We start from the raw sequence: 16,853 nt of genomic DNA, 5'->3' as shown, positions 1-16,853 counted from the left end.
TGTTGGATTATATATGGAAGTTCCATTTTTAATTTTTTGAGAAACCTCCACATTGTTTTCCATTGTGGTTGCACCAATTTACATTCCCACCAACACCACACAAAGGCTTTCTTTTTTCTATATCCTCACCAACGCTTGTTATTTCTAGTTTCTGATGATGGTGATTGTCATTCTAACAGATGTGAGGTGACTACTTCATTGTGGTTTGGATTTGCATTTCTCTGATTGACTTATTTCACCAGCATAATACCCTCCAGTTCCATCCACGTTGAAGTAATTGGTGGGTATTTGTCATTTCTAATGGCTGAGGAATATTCCATTGTATACATAGACCACAGCTTCTTTATCCATTCATCTTGCAATGGACACTGAGGCTCCTTCCACAGTTTGGCTACTGTGGACATTGCTGCTATAAACATCAGGGTGCGGGTGTCCCAGCGTTTCACTGCATCTGTATCTTTGGGGTAAATCCCCAGCAGTGCAATTGCTGGGTCATAGGGCAGATCTATTTTTACCTCTTTGAGGAACCTCCACACAGTTTTCCAGAGGGGCTGCACCAGTTCACATTCCCACCAACAGTGCAAGAGGGTTCCCCTTTCTCCACATCCTCTCCAACATTTGTTGTTTCCTGTCTTGTTAATTTCCCCCATTCTCACTGGTGTGAGGTGGTATCTCATTGTGGATTCTGTTCTTTATAATAATTTTTTATTTTATTTTTAACCATAATTTTCTGAATATGTTTTGTTTTTACGTCATGTAATATCTTATTGCTTGTTAAATCTTCTGCATTAAAAATAATTAGGCAGGAAATCAATGATACTTAATCTCAGAAGAGGATACCTCTTCCTCTACAAGGTCTGATCTAAGCTCTTGTTGAAGTGGATCTGATATGGGCTGAGGCTTTTGTTCATTTAGGTTTACCCAGGGCTTCAAGTGTTTTGAGGGTAAGATCAAGACTCCACATTTCATAAGGATTTGGAGTCTATGGAATGTGAACTCTCAAGATCTGTTTATGCTTTATGTGCATCTTTTGGGGCTGCTGGTAAGTTCTCCAACTATACCCTGTCCAGCATTATATACTTCAGGAGACTGCTGCCCGATTTTTTGTTTTGGTCTCAGCATGTAGCATGTTTTCATATATTTGGAGACCCTTGGGGAAATAATTATGGATGGCTGAAGAAGGATTTTGCTTCTGGGGACTTCTGAAATAGAATCCATCTTGCTATCCCACATGCTCCATTAGAAGTTTGGGTGGTTTCTTCTTACCTATAGATTGCCCCTTGTCTATAGAAGGTCTTATCTTTTGTCCACTCTGACCCAGGCATAAAAGTAAGCAGTTTCTCTTTTTCTAGGGAGTCTTCATTTCTCTCAAGTTTAGTTTTTTTAAAATTCTTTGCATCTTCAAATTAAAAAAAAAAACTGAAATCTTTTAAAAAATCTTTTTAAAAACAATGATTTTTTATGACGCATCCACATTTTTTTGTTGCTATAATGAGAGTTGTAGCTTCTTGTGATTCTTTAAATGCTAACCAGAATTAGAAGTTTAAACCCAGTTCCCTAGTTAGGAATAAAGAAAGGAAAGAGATAATATCTTATTTAAAGAAAAATAGGGGAGGGCAGCAAAAGGGAAAATGCATATATTTAATCTGATAAACTGAAATACATATACAGTTGACCCTTGCACAATGCAGGGAAAAAGCCAGGTATAACTTTTGACTTCCTCACAACTTAACTAGTAACAGCCTACTGTTGATATGAAACCTTACCAAAAACATAAAGTTTATTAGGGGATCCCTGGGTGGCTCAGCGATTTGGCACCTGCCTTTGGCCCAGGGCGCGGTCCTGGAGTCACGGGATCGAGTCCTACGTCGGGCTCCCGGCATGGAGCCTGCTTCTCCCTCCTCCTGTGTCTCTGCCTCTCTCTCTCTCTGTCTATCATAAATAAATAAATAAATCTTAAAAAAAAAAAAAAGAGTAAAGTGGATCTAGTAAACAAACCTCTATTAAAATAAAATAAAATAAAAAACAGTTTATTGACACACATACTTTGTATATTATATGTATTAGGTACTGCATTCTTATTTTTTTTAAGATTTTATTTTTTCATGAGAGACACACAGAGATAGGCAGAGAGAGAAGCAGGCTCCATGCAGGGAGTCCGATGTGGGACTCCATCCTGGGACTCCAAGATCATGCCCCAGGCCGAAGGCAGGCACTCAACTGCTGAGCCACCCAGGCGGTAATACACCCCAGGTACTGTATTCTTATAATAAAGTAAGCTAGAGAAAAGAAAGTGTTAAGAAAATCATAAGAAAAATACATTTACAGTACTCTACTGTATTTATCGAAAAAATTAATTTATAAGTGGATCTGCACAGATCAAACCCATGTTGCTTAAGTGTCAACTGTATATATATACACACACACACACACACAAATATATATGTGTATATATATACATATATGTATATATATATGTATATACATATAACGTAAAAATGTTGTTGTTGAAACTGAAGTATTTTCAGTATAGTAAAGGAAAAATATTCTCAATACACGTAGGTATATTGCCAGATCTCACTAACAACACAAATTGTTTTCTCATTGATTGCACCTCATTTTCAGTGGCAATGGTGGTTCTATGCAAATATACTAAGGAAACTGTGTCAAGAAAATGTCTGATAACATCTGTCTGAAAACATTCAGAGCATTCAACACTTGAATCTATGTGGGAAAGAACAAGCGTAAATGTTTCTGAATCATACTGAAGGCATATGGAGACTGCCAAGTCTGACTTGGCAGGTATAACATGAGGGAGATACAGTCTGTGTATGGAATATTTTTCTCCAAAGGGTAAATGCTGCATGCAAAGAATTTTGCAGGAAGTATATTTGTTAGCCTTTCACTGGTGCTTGTTTTAGTTTGGATTTTTTGTTTTATGCCCAAATACTGCTAAGTTTGGTCATTCTATGAACTGAAGTGGACTGAAAGGAGTCAAAATAATATTAATAGAGAAGTTGGTGCTGCATGGTAATTGTCCTAATAGGCTTCTAAAATGCACCACCTATGTTATTACTAGGTCTATGAATAGTATACTGCACATAAATGAGCCTTCCTTATGGAAAGAGAATACATTTTGGAAAACAGTAGAACTTGGATATATATCCAAGTATGTCCTTTGTCAGCTGGGTGACTTTTGATCAGATGCACATTAAAGGATATTACCGTTTTCAAACTTAAAACCTTTCCAAAGCTTCCTAATGAGATTACTTAACATGTTCTCAAGATTGTACCACCCTCTCCAGTTTAACTTGGACTACACAACAGTTTAATTTTTATAGCACTGCCATACTGGTCTTTCACTTTCCCAAACCTCAATACTCCTATGGCATTCCAAGGATAGGAAACCTTGGAAATGTCAGGTAGCAACACTTAGAGAAAACACATTGATCGTTTCATAGACACTGGCCTTCAATGGCTACAGTCACCCTTGGCAGAAGAAGGATTCCTAATACTCACTTTGTAGTAAACGTAATTGGCGTGAGACACAGAAGAGAGGGAAAATATAATAGTTGTCTTCAGGTGATTCTGACTGACACAGTGATCTAAGAGCTCAGGGAATTTCAAATAACTTATGTGCTTATGCATATGGAAGGGATGAAAGAATATGCTCAGAGAAGTGTCATTTGAAAGTAATATTACGGTGACTTTTTATGAGATCACAGGAGAGAGTTAATGCACACCTAGATCCCAAGTATGAAAGGACTGTTAAAAGTTAAGGTAAAACAGACCACTGGTTTCTGCTCTTACACGTAAAGATCTTGGATGTTATCACTCTTATCTTTAGACCAGAAAAAGCATAACTGAAAGTCTATGACTCTTCAGGGAGCCACCGAAAGACTGGAGTTGCTGGGCAATTCACCACCACCAAATCTAAGAAAGGTGACTATATAGTCACAACCGAGATCTGCCTCCCTGCAGCAAACACTGCTGAAACCATAAACTGGCAGATGAATTTAAATGGTAACTTTGGTGAACTAATGGTGGTTCAATGAGAAAGCTTAAATGAGAAAATTCTGGTGCCCCTATTCTGAGGGGCACCTCCACATTTTTGTAGATTTTAGTCTCAGGAAACCCAACTTCTCATAGTGAAGTTGTGAAGAGAAACTTCCTCTTGGCTTGGGTCAAGGGGGAGGGGGAGAGTAATCATTATAAAATATGAGTAGAACATTCTCAAAAATTAAGACCAATTCTTCAAGGGGAAATCCCCTACCAGATCATAACGCCACCTGAGAGAAAGGCAGTTCTCTGACTCCAGTTCCTGGTTCCCTCTAGCTTTGCAGGCTCACCTAAAAGAGGACAAAAAGCTAAGAAACATTTGTGAAGGTCACATCCCGGACACGAACCCACTAAAAGGCTGACATTCAACCATAAGATTATAGAACCTTTTCTCCCTTAGTTTACCACCACACCAACAGAGCTTCAGTACAGTAACTGGGAATTACAGCTGAAAGAGCTGCAGAATGCAAATTCTACCTAAAAGGAGTTCATAGCAAGGCTCAAAGTCAACAAGGGAGACAAAAATCAGAGGAAATGAAGCCTCTGGCACCACAGACTATAGTAAACATTAAACATAGCCTGACTTCTAGCCTGATTATCATAAAACCTCATTTTGAAGACCGATATATCTCAGTAAATAAATAAGAAATACAGATTTCTCATCAGAATTCATGCAAGTAATAAGACAAGTAATGAATATTTAAGAAATATTTAAAGTGTTGAAAGAGAAACAACCCACCACCTGGAATTCTATGTCCAATGAAACTGTCCTTTAACACTGAAGGAGAGAGAAAGACCTTCTCAGACAAAAACTGAGGAAATTTATTACCAATAGACCTGTTTTGCAAGAAGTGAACAAAAGATCTTTAGGAAGAAAAATGATGTAGGTCAAAAACTCAGACAACCGTATAACAAAAGAAGACTATCAGAGAAGGAATAAGTGAAGGTGAAATGAAACCTTTTATTTTTCTAATCCTTGATGCATCTAAAAGATGTTTGTTTAAAGTGATACTAGGAATAGAATATTGGATGTGTATAGCAACTGGCTAAGTGACACAAATGACAGCACTAAATGACAGTAATAAATGACAGGATGGAGGAATGGAGAATACTCTGTCATAAATTACCTGAACTACATGTAAAGTGGCCTGGTGTTATTTGTGGGACATTTAGATTAATGTAAATATATATTGCAAATTCTAGAGAAACCACCAAAAATTTTAACAGAAATAAAACTGATATATAAAAGAGAAGATAAAATCAATCATGTAAAATGCTCAATTAAAATCAGAGAAGGCAGAAAAGAACAAAGGGGAAGCAAAAAAACAAATACAGTAAACAGAAAAGGTTATAAACACTGTAAATATTAAGTTAGCTGTTTAAGATACTCTTTATTTTTTATTAAAAAAAAATATTTGTTAGGCAGCTCAGGTGGCTCAGTGGTTTAGCGCCTGCCTTTGGCCCAGGGCGCGATCCTGGAGACCCGGGATCGAATCCCACATTGGGCTCCCAGTGCATGGAGCCTGCTTCTTCTTCTGCCTGTGTCTCTGCCTCTCTCTCTCTCTCTCTCTCTCTCTCTCTCTGTCTCTCATAAATATATAAATAAAATCTTTTTAAAAAATTATTTGTTTATTTAGTCAGCTATTTTAGAGAGAGGTAGGGGGGCAGAGGAAGAGGGAGAGAAAATCTTAGGCAGGCTCCCCTCCCAGAGTGGAGCCAACACGGGACTCAATCTCACAACCCTGAGATCATGACCCAAGCTGAAATCAATAGTTGGATGCTTACTGAACTTATCTACCCCAGGCCCCTAAGAAATCCTTTAAAAATGAATACTTCACCAAACCAATTAAAAGATTGTCAAAAAAAAAGACGGATTGTCAAAGTAGAAAATAAAAAATAAACCTAAGTATGTGTTGTCTATAAGGACCTCACTTTAAGTATAAATATTCAATTAGTTTCAAAGCAAAGGGATGGAAAATATATATTGGGATAACATGAATCTAAAAGAAGATTGAGTAGTTACATTGTTGCAGACAAATAAGACCTCAAAAATAAAAGAATTTTCAGAGACAAAGAGTGGTATTACATAATGTTAAGATGTCAATTCTCCAGGAAGGTGTAATAATCTTAAATGTATATGTACCCAACAGCAGACTGTCAAAATACATGAGGCAAAAAATTGATAGAACTGCAGGTGGATAGACAATTCCACAATTCCAGTTGAAGATTTCTGTACCACATTTTCAGTATTGATAGATAAGACAGACAGGAAAGACTTAAGGATATAATTGACTTGAACAACACTATCAATCAACTGTATCTAACTGACATTTATACACTACTGCCTAAAAAAACAGCAAAATAAATATTTTTCTCAAGCTTACATAGAACAATTTATCAAGACAGACCTCATTCTAGACCATAAAAAATACTTTACATGTATTAAAAAACAGTCATACAAAATGTGTTTCAGACCACAATGGAATTTTTTTTTTAATTTTTTTTTAAATTTTTTATTTATTTATGATAGTCACAGAGAGAGAGAGAGAGGCAGAGATACAGGCGGAGGGAGAAGCAGGCTCCATGCACCGGGAGCCTGATGTGGGATTCGATCCCGGGTCTCCAGGATCGCGCCCTGGGCCAAAGGCAGGCGCCAAACCGCTGCGCCACCCAGGGATCCCCACAATGGAATTAAACCAGAAATCTATAGCAGAAAGATAGCCAGAATAACCCCAAATATTAAAAAAATTAAGCAACATACCTAAGACATGTGAGCCAAAGAAGTCCCAAGGTAAAATTTTTAAAATATATATATATTTTTTATTTTATTTAATTATTCATGGGAAACACAGAGAGAGAGGCAGAGACATAGACAGAGGGAGAAGCAGGCTCCTTACAGGGAGCCCGATGCGCGACTTGATCCCTGGACACGGGATCACGCCCTGAGCCAAAGGCAGACGCTCAACCACTGAGCAACTCAGGTGTCCCTCTCAAGAGAAATTTAAAAACATTGAGCTAAATCAAAATACAACTTGTCAAAATTTGTCTGATGCATTGAAAGCAGTGCTTTGAGGGAAATGTATAGCACTGAATGAATTAATTAGAAAAGTAGTCAATAATTTATATTTCTGCCTTAGGAGACTGGAGAGAGAAAATTATGTCTAAAGCAAGAACATTTTAAAAATTAGAGGAGAAATCAATGAAAATGAAAATAAGAAAATAACAGAGAAAAATTAGTAAACCTCAAAGCTGGTTCTCTGGAAACAGACACAATAAAATTATTAAGTTTCTGTTTGGATTACCAAGAAAAAAATAAAAAAAGAATACACAAATAACCAATACCAAAAGTATAAAAGGATTTATGACTGTGAATCCCATGGACATTAGAAGAATAATAAAGAAATACTATAAAGAACTCTATGTCCTCAAATTTAATAAATTAGATGAAATAGACCAACTGCTTGGAAAACACAAATTACCAACACTTACACAAGAAGAAATGGATCATCTGAACAGATTTATATCTATGAAAGAAATTGAGCATTAATTTAAAATCTTCAAAAAAAGAAAGCACCAACTCATATTGTTTTAGGAGTGAATTCTACTAAATATTTAAGGAAGAATTGATACCAATTCTCCGCAATCTTAAGCAAAAAATACAAAGTGAATACATCCTAATTCATTCTATCTAGCACCACTCTAATGTTAATAAAGACACTATGAGAAAGGGAAACTGCAGACCAGTATCTCTCATGAATGTAGATGCAAAAATCTTCAACAAAACATCAGCAAATTGTATCCAATAATGTATGAAGAAAACTACATATTACAACCAATTGAGGTTTACTCCAGTCATGTGAGATTGATTTAACATTTGAAAAGTAATCAATGGAATCTCCCTATCAACAGCCTCAAGATGAACAATGATATGACTGTATCATACAACAAAGAAAAAAAAAGATATGACAAAGTTGAACACCTTTTCATGATAAAAGGTCTCAGAAAACTAGCATTAGAGGGGAACTGCCTCAGTTTGATAAACAGTATCTCAAAAAGCTACAGCTAACATCACACTTAATGGGAAGGAATTGAACATTTTCCCTTGTGCTCATAGGCAAAACAAAGATGTTCTCTCATCACTTCTAGTCAACATTTTACTAGAATTCCAAACAACTCAATAAGATAGGAAAAAAAAATATTCGGATTGGGAAAGAAGGAATAAAGCTGTCTTTGCTCCCTGATGACATGATTCTTTATGTATAAAATACCAAAGAATGAACAAAATAAAATTCCTGGCTCTTATAACAGGTATAGTGATATTATTTTTTCAAATATTTTTTTACTTTTCTCCATTGTGGGGACTCAAGTTAAACATATTTAGACTGCTTTATATTTTCCCACAAGTTGTTTAGGCATTATTTAATTTTTATAGTTGTTTTTCTATGCTTACCTATCTATCATCTAATTTCTGCTATGTTTTCAAGTTTACTGAATAAAGAGTTTATAAATATCTGATAATATGTTAAACCTAAAAAGGGATTTTTTTCAGCTCCTACATTGTATTTTTCTTGTCTAGAAATAATATTAATTCATTTTTATGAATTCTCTCTTAAGTTTACATTTTCTTTAAATTCCTTTTTTAAATTTATTTATTTACTTTAGAGTGTACATGTGTGAGAGAGAGACATGAACAGAGCATGAACCCCTAGGGAGAGGGACAGAGGGAGAGAATCTTTAAGTCAACTCCCTGCTGAGCAGAGCCCAATATGGGGCTTGATCCCATGACCCATGAGAGCATAACCCAAGCCAAAATCAAGAGTAGGAACCTCAACCAACTGAACCACACAGGCACCCCTACATTTTCTTCAAATTATTTTTCTTTAAATTCTTAACTATGTTTGTAAATTGCTGCATTAGAGTCCTTCTCTACGGATTCCACCATATTTGTTATATGTAGTTCTTTCTATAGTCTAATTTTTCTTCTGGTTGTGGCTAAGATTATCCTGGTTTTTCATATTCTAGTAAATTTTAATTGGGTGCCAGTCATCTTTTTTGCTGTTGCATTTTTGTCTGGAGTGTTTTGTCTTCCTTTAAAAAAAGTTGAAGTTTGTCTTGACAGGTAAGTTGTTCATGGAGCAGCTTCATCCTTTAAAGGCTTATTTTTCAAACTGTTTAAGGTGGGTCCACGCTAAATTTACTATAGTTCAGCCTTATTACTGAGACGTGATTCTCCAGATTCCTCTACTGAATACTCTGATTATTCAGTGAGGCATCTCCACTATGGCAGGTTGTAATGAACATCTTACAGTGCTGGAAGATCTTTGGGAATTGTTTATCTTATAACCAAGAGTATATCTTTGCCCGACTTCAGGGTATTTATCCTATACATGAACAAATTAATGTTCATCAACAAATTCAAGTGGCACTCTCTGCAGATTACTAGTGTTCTTTTTCTGCACATATTTCTTTTCTTCGATACTCTTGTCTTTAAATTTTTGGCAGCTACAGCCTCATTAAAATGCAACTTCTATCTCCTCAATTCAGCAAACTCTACATGCTCTGCTCTTATACTCTGATTCTGAAAATACTGCCCTGAAAAACCTCAGGATGACTTATAAGCTTCTTTGTTATTTTAATTTTCTCAGAGATCACAATCCTGCAGTAGTTGTTGTCCAATGTGTAAAATCACCTGTTTCTTAGATTGTGTCCAATTGTTTTTCTATTTGTTTATGCCAGGAGGCAAAATTTGATACTGGTTACTCCAACATAGTTTACTGTGATATTATAGCTTTTCTGGCTCATTTTCCTTATTACAATCAGAAAAGCCATCTCCTGAGTCTTTTTGCCTTCTAGCTAGATGTTAAACTCTTACAAATATAGAAAGGTTCCATGAAATTATAAGTTAAGTGTTATTTCACTTGGAGTTGTACCATTCTACTACAAGAGTTATGAGTGGTCTCTTTCATGTCTCTAAGTGAGGGAGATTTAATTTCCCAGTTCAATATGTACCAAATCATCAGGCAAGGCTGGATATAGAGTAGTGGTTAGTACTGAGCCTTGATGAATATAAAAATAATGTGGAGATAAGTGCTGAGCAAGTCTAACATGCATTAGAGTCTTCTAGATAGCAGTATTAAGAGACACAAATAATCGTTATTTCTTGGATTCACTGTTGCATGCTCATGATGAGACATAATCTACTCTTAGGTGCTATAAAATCCATATTCAAATCATGTGGTCTAGGACAAGCGGTAATTTTTAAAGTGCAATACCCTTCACTTAGGCTATTTCCAAGAAAAGATCAGAGACAAATGACAAAGCATAATGTATAATATTCCAAGGCATAGAAAATAATGCTAATATACCATGTCTTTCTCAGGTAATTGAAGCATATATGCCCTTGATTCACATCACTGTCACAGAGACCCTTTCTTCTTACATAGTAGTTCATTAAAATAATTCTGTAACAATGAATAATTTTTTAAAACACCCCCAAATTTCCTGTTTAAGGACCTCAAGATTATTGAAGAGGACTAGGCTGAGTTATTCCTCTACTAAGAAGGAAAGACTGACTGAGTGGAAAATTCAGTAATTTGTCTAGAGGGACAGTTATGTTTTGGTACATGGAAATAAATGAAAATGAAAGCACAATGGTGCAAAACCTTTGAGATTCAGTAAAAGCATTTTTTTTTAAGATTTATATTTGATAGAGAGAACTAGCATAAGTAGGAGGAGCTGCAGCAGGAGACGGAGAGGCAGGCTCCCCACTGAGCAGGGAACCTGATTCAGAGCTTGATCCCAGGACCCTAGGATCATGACCTCAGCTGAAGGCAGATGCTTAACTGAGCCACCCAGGTGCCCCTAGACAAACTATTTTTGAAAGTGAAGGGATCATTTCTAAAAAAAATTGTCACATATATATTACATGGTGGTGCTTTGACACCATGTAGAGTTACAGAGGTCCTAACAAACAAACCCCAAAGCAGCAAAGGAAGGAAATAAGAGATTAAAGCAGAAATAAAGATAGAACCTAAAAAATAATAGAACAGATCAATGAAACCAGAAGATGATTCTTTCAAAAGATCAACAAAATTGATAAACCTCTAGACAGACTCATAAAAAAAAAAAAAGAATGAAAGAGAAAAGACTCAAATAAACAAAATCACAAATGAAAGGAGAAATAAGAACCAGCACCACAGAAATACAAACAATTGTAAGAGAATACTATGAAAAACTATATACCAACAAATTGGACAGCCTATAAGAAATGGATAAATTCCTAGAAACATATAACCTACCAAAACTGAACCAAAAAGAAATAGAAAGTTTGAACAGATCAATTCCAGCAAGGATATTGAATCAGTAAACATAAAACTCCCAACAAACAAAAGTCCAGGACCAGAAAACTTCACAGGTGAATTCTATCAATCATTTAAAGTTAACAAGTTAACACCTATTCTCCTTAAGCTATTCCAAAAAATAGAAGAAAGAAAACTTTCAAATTCATCGTATGAGGCCAGTATCACCCTGATACCAAAACCAGATAAAAACACCACAAAAAAAAGAGAGCTATAGTCCAAAATCTGGTGAACATAGATGCAAAAATCTTCAACAAAATACTAGGAAACCAAATACAATAATACTTTAAAAAATCACTTACCAGGATCAAGTGGGATTTATTCCTGGGATGCAAGGGTAGTTCAACATTCACAAATCAATGTACATGACACATCACATCAATAAGAGAAAGAATAAAAACCATATGATCATTTCAATAGATGCAGTAAAACATTTGACAAAGTACAACATCCATTCATGTAAAAGCCCTCAACAAAATAAGTTTAGAGGGAATATACCTCAACATAATACAGGCCATTTATGAAAAACCCACAGCAGACATAATACTCAGTGGAGAAAAATAGAGCTCATCTCCGAGAGTCAGGAAGTCAGGAACAAGACAAGGATATCCATTCTCACCACTGTTATTTAATATAGTACTGGAAGTCTTAGCCACAGCAATCAGACAACAAAAAGATAAAAAGGCATCCAAATTGGTAAAGAAGTAAAACTTTCACTATTTGAAGGTGACATGATACTATATGAGAAAACCCAAAAGACTCCACCAAAAAACTACATGACCTGATCAAGGAATTCAGTAAAGTTGCATGATATAAAATCAACATGCAGAAATCTGTTGCATTGCTATACACTAATAATGAAGCAGCAGAAAGCAGAATTAGGAAAACAATACCATTTATAATTGTACCAAAAATAGTAAGCTATCTAGGGAATAAACTTAACCAGAGGTAAAAGACCTCTACTCTAAAACTATAAAACATTGATGAAAGAAATTAAAGACGGCAGAAAGAAATAGAAAGACAGTCTATGCTCATGAATTAGATGAATAAATATTGTTTTTAAAAAAGGCCATACTGGGGATCCCTGGGTGGCTCAGTGGTTTAGCGCCTGCCTTTGGCCCAGGGTGTGATCCTGGAGACCTGGGATCGAATCCCACATCGGGCTCCCAGTGCATGGAGCCTGCTTCTCCCTCGGCCTGTGTCTCTGCCTCTCTCTCTCTCTCTCTCTGTGTGACTATCATAAATAAATAAAAATTTTAAAAAAAGGCCATACTACCCAAAGCAATCTACAGATTTCATGCAATCCATATCAAAATACCAACAGCATTTTTCACAGAAGTAGAACAAATAATCTTAAAATTTATATGGAACCATGAAAGACCTTGAATGGCAAAGCAATTTTGGAAAAGAAAAGTAAAGTTGGAGATGTCACAATTCCAGACTTCATGTTACAAAACTGCAGTAATCAAAACAGTATGGTACTGGCACAAAAACAGACACAGATCAACAAAACAGAAAACCGAGATATAAATCCACAATTACATGGTCAATTAATCTTTGATGAAACAGGGAAGAATATCCAATAGGAAAAACAATCTCTTCAACAAATGGTTTTGGGAACCCTGGTCAGCTATATACAACATACTATATATTTACTATATACAGCTGTGTGTGCGTGTGTGTGTGTGTATACATATATACACACACACAAAGTGGTCTTACCACTTTCTTACAGCACACACAAAATAAACTCAAAATGGATTAAAGATCTAAATGTGAGACCTGAAACCATAAAAATCCTTAGAGAGGAGAGCCTAGATGGCTCAGCTGGCTAAGTGTTCAACTCGATTTTGGCTTCAGTCATGATCTAAGTCCTGAGTCTGAGTCCTACATCAGGCTCTGTGCTGGGTTTGGAGTCTGTTTAAGATTCTCTTTCTCTCCCCTCTGCCCTTGCATATGCTCTCTCTCTCCCTCTCTCTCTCTCTAAGAAAAAAAAAATCTCTGGAGAGAGGACAGGCAGTAATGCTTCTGACATCAGCTATAGCAACATTTTCCGAAGTAGGTCTCCTGAGAACAGGGAAACAAAAGTAAAAATAAACTATTGGGACTATATTTAAAAAAAAGAAAAGAAAAGAAAAAGAATCTTCTGTACAGAGAAAGAAACAATCAACAAAACTAAAAGGCAACCTACAGAAAGGGAGAAGATATTTGCAAATGACATATCTGATAAAGGATATTATTCAAAATATATAAAGAACTTATACAACTCAACACCCCCAAAACAAATAATCCAGTTAAAATGGGTAGAACACATGTACAGATATTTTTCCAAAGAAGACTTCCGGATGGCCAATGGACATATGAAAAGAGGTTCAATGTCACTCATCATCAGGAAAATGAAAATCAAAACCACAATGAGATAGCACCTTACACCTGTCAGAATGGCTAAGATCAAAAACGTAGGAAACAACAAGTGTTAACAAGGATGTGGAGAAAAAGGACCCTTCTTGCACTACTGGTAGTAATGTAAACTGGTGCAGCCATTCTGGAAAAAACACTATAGAGGTTACTCTAAAAATTAAAAATAGAACTACCCCACAATCCAGTAATCACATTATTGAGTGTTTACCTAAAAATACCAAACACACATATAAAAATACTAAAACACTAATTCAAAGGGATATATGCACTCCTGGGGTGCCTGGGTGGTTCAGCTTGTTAGGGGTCCAGCTCTCGATTTTGGCTCAGGTTATGATCTCAGGGTTGTGCGATGGAGCCTGTCAGGCTCCCTGCTGAGTGGGGAGTCCACTGGAGATTCTCTTTCCCTCCCCCTTTGTCCCTGTTCCCCCTTAAATAAACAAATGAATCTTTAAAAATAATTTGAAAAAAACCAAAGTAATATATGAACCCCTATATTTATAGTAGCATTTTTTACAATAGTTAAACTATGGAAGCAGCCCAAGTATCCATCGATAGATGAATGTATAAAGATATGGTATATATATCATATACCATAAAAATAATGAAATCTTGCCATTTGCAATGACATGGATGGAGCTAGACAATACAATGCTAAGAAAAATCAGTCAGAGGTAGACAAATACTGTATGATTTCACTCATATGTGGAATTTAAGAAACAAAACAAATGAGCAAAAGAAAGAGAGAGAAACAAATCAAGAAACATACTCTTAACTACAGAGAAGGAAACGGATGGTTACCAGAAGGAAGATGGGTGGGGGGGATGAGTGAAATAGGTGAGGGGATTAATGAGTGCCCTTGTCATGATGAGCACTGAATGATGTATGGAAGTGTTGAATCACTACATTGTACCCTTGAAACTAATATAACACCATATTTTAACTATATTGGAATAAAACTTTAAAAATAAAAATTATTTTTCAATCCTTATTTCTTCATCTTGCATAATTTATCTCTCATATCAAACAACTTATGTTAACAATATTTTATTTGTATTTCATTGGATGGGTATAGTCCTTAGCACAAGTTAATTAACTTTCTTTTTTTATAAGCCTCTATCAATTGCTCTCAGAGGATCTCGAAAAGATAATTGAGCATTCTCTAAGGCATTTTCACAGTCTTTATTACCATTGATTGCTAATAAGACAGTAGAAAGTAATTCACTTTTTTTCAGGTAATTAGAGTATTTTTGAAATGTTACTTTTGAGAGTGATAAAATCATTTACTATAGCAATTGTGCTTTTCAGACACAAGCTGGAGTTCAAGCAAACACAGGATGTCATTTGCTTCATTTTGTTATATTTGGATCTGTCAATAGGCTTATATACATGAAATTAGGAGTGTTTCCCCACTATCCACATTTCAGAATTCACAAGTTCAAATTCAATAGTGGTTACTGTTAAGTTTTATGTCTCAATAAATTCAATACAAAACAGTTCAGCCTGAGGTTAAGCCATGTAAAAGAATATAGTTGCCACAGACAAAAAAAAATGTTGTTAACATTTTTATTTTGAATTATATACAAGCTGCATTTAACTGCAGGAGAGGACTTTGTAATACATTTATTAGTATAATCTATTAATTCATGATCCTGTCTCTAATGAGCATTCTAAATGATTGAACAAAAATGTCAGCACATTTAGGAATTTTTATAATGAAGAACCACAAGAACATTTAAAAAGAGTTCAAAATGCCCTTTTAGCTATTTCCAAACCAAATCAAGAAAAGACTTTTTAAATCCCCATTTTTCTCTTCTCTTATCTAACCTGGCAGTCCCTACACCCGAATGCAACCATTCATTCATTCATTCATTTGACAGACACTCTAACAGACACTAGAATAGTGTCTCTCTCCCTGGGATATTTGATAAAGTAACACATACTGGAGGAAACCGCCGCCCCAGACTTTAAAATCTAGGAATAGAAAGCAAAAGTATGTTTTTCAACCTGAAGAAAAGTATTGCAAACTGCTAAGGAACCACTCTACACAAAGTCAATAGCTTGGCACATGCTTTTTGGTGGGTTCATCATGCTGCTCCACACCTTCATGCTTCTGCCCAACTGCTCCTTCACTTGGCAGGCCTTTACAATCTCTGCATCACATCATATCTGCCTGGTAAGCACACTCATTGTTCAAGATTGAGTTCAAGGTGCCTGGGTGGCTCAGTGGTTGAGCATCTGCCTTTGGCTCAGGTGGTAATCCTGAGGTCCCGGGATCAAGTCCCACGTTAGGCCCCTCACAGGGAGCCTGCTTCTCCCTCTGCCTATGTCTCTGCCCCTCTCTCTGTGTCATAAATAAATAAATAAATAAATAAATAAATAAATAAATAAATAATTTTTTAAAAAAAAAGATTGATTTCAAGTTCACCTCATTTATTAAGTTCTTGCTGAACATTCCTTAATCTCAGTCTAATTGGCAATTCTATTGTTTGGGGGTTTTTTTTTGGTTGGCATAGTGAGGGCGTGGCATATGTCTCTCACTAGTCAAATAAATTCATGTATTTTCTATTTAAACAGTAAATACACACATCAGAAACATAAATTCCCCTTCATAGACACTCTTTTCTGTAGCCATGTTACATCGGGGTGAAGAGTGGCTGTTCTGGATTTGAACAGCTTTGCTCAAATATCAGATTCATTACTTACTAGTTGCAGAACAAGTTATAATTTATTTAACTTTGCTGTGCCTCAGTTTTCCCATTTAGAAGCTGGGGATAACAGTAGCTATTTTATAAGGTAGTTGTAAACGTTAAATTAAATATGTATAAAGCAATGTAAGTATAATATGTATTAAGCTATTTAGTAAAGAAATTCTGCATATCCATATCCAGGCAAATTCAGAGAAAGGAAAAAAAAACATCAAAGGAGAGTCCTTTGAGAACTCTTCCAGTTGCTCCAGAAAATTAACTCAGCCTAAGAGCAGATGGGGCAATGTTACCCAAATAGGCTACTTTTCCG

The sequence above is a fragment of the Vulpes lagopus genome, chromosome 9 (assembly GCF_018345385.1).
Source record: "Vulpes lagopus strain Blue_001 chromosome 9, ASM1834538v1, whole genome shotgun sequence".
NCBI classification, from domain to species: domain Eukaryota; kingdom Metazoa; phylum Chordata; class Mammalia; order Carnivora; family Canidae; genus Vulpes; species Vulpes lagopus.
This window is presented reverse-complemented; position numbering follows the sequence as displayed.